We start from the raw sequence: 1,460 nt of genomic DNA on the forward strand, positions 1-1,460 counted from the left end.
TGTGGCCAGCTTGCACTGCTGCGCCCTAACCCGTGTGTCATCAGGGAGGGCCCTGATATTGATTTTTACTTTATCATAGTTACTTTGTTTTTTCGGATTCCTTACTTGGTTTCACTACATTCCACCTATAAGTGAGACCATTCGATATTTTTCTTTTGCTTCCTGGCTTACTTCACTGAGCATAATCCCTTCCTGTTCCATCCATGTTGCTACAAAGGGCATAAGTTATCCTAAAAAGAGCCTTAAAAAAAATATATATATATATATATTCTAGATATGATTGATTCTTATTCCCAGTATTCCACCTTAAAGTGGGTCCATTTGTCCAAGCTAAAATTACTTGCCGGTAAAGGGTCCTCCTTGGGATTCTCAGTGTTGGGAATTAGATCATTTTTCTTGGTATTCATTAATTTTTTTCAAATAAAGGACTTTGAAAGATGTTACTTTTTAGTCACAGGGAAGTAGAGTATTTAGTCATAGTCAATAGTAATTGAATACACGGTACTGGGATAGCAGATAGTCTTGGTAGTTTTAAAGGCCACATTATAAGGCCTCTTAGTATTTTTTTTTTTAAACATCTTAGTTAATACTCTGCAGAGTAAGATATTTATGATTCTATTTTTGGGGAGGTGGGGGTGGGTGGCTTAAGCTAATCAGTGCTTAATTTAGGTTAGTCATCACTACGAAGAGACCTAAGGAAACCATGCACGAGACATAAGCATCTGTTGCAGCAGGGGCTAAATTTAAAACACGTGATTTCAAATCACCATGAAGTCTCCAGGAAGGAGTCCCTAGCTACTGTGTTTACCAACATACAGAATGTTGATAGATGAAACAAGTTTTGGAGAAGCAAATATATTTCTTTTTAGGATATGAAATACATATTTTTTAAGGATAACTCATGCCCTTTGCAACAACATGCGTGGAGCAGGAAGGGATTATGCTCAGTGAAATAAGCCAGGAAGAAAAAGAAAAATATCGAATGGTCTCACTTATAGGAGAAATGTAGTGAAACCAAATAAGGAATCAGAAAAATACATACATACATACATTTAAAATGAAAAAGTGTTTATTTTCATTGCCACCTTTTCCACATGGCAAGTCATTACTAGTGTTCTGTTTTCAATAGTTGTATTGAGTAGCCTCTCAGTTGGCACAAGGGTGTGGCAGAAATCATGACAGTGTTTATGTAGATGACATCAGAGGGGGAACACTTGCCTTGCAAGATGTGTTAGAAGGAATACTTGTATTTGGAGAGATTGCCAAAACTCTAGAATTGTATGCACTTTCTCAAATAGATTTCTTTAATTCAAACTTTACATCACTTACCCTGACTGGTGCTTATGTGTTAACAGGTGACTGGGTTCAACATGATCAGAACCGAAACATCTCGAAAAGAAACACAAGTGGTAAGTGCTTGTGGCTGGATGTTAGAAAAGTTTTAACTTGTGCTTCTATTC

This window comes from Condylura cristata, unplaced genomic scaffold (genome assembly GCF_000260355.1).
Source record: "Condylura cristata isolate star-nosed mole 26May11 unplaced genomic scaffold, ConCri1.0 scaffold00014, whole genome shotgun sequence".
Classification (NCBI taxonomy): domain Eukaryota; kingdom Metazoa; phylum Chordata; class Mammalia; order Eulipotyphla; family Talpidae; genus Condylura; species Condylura cristata.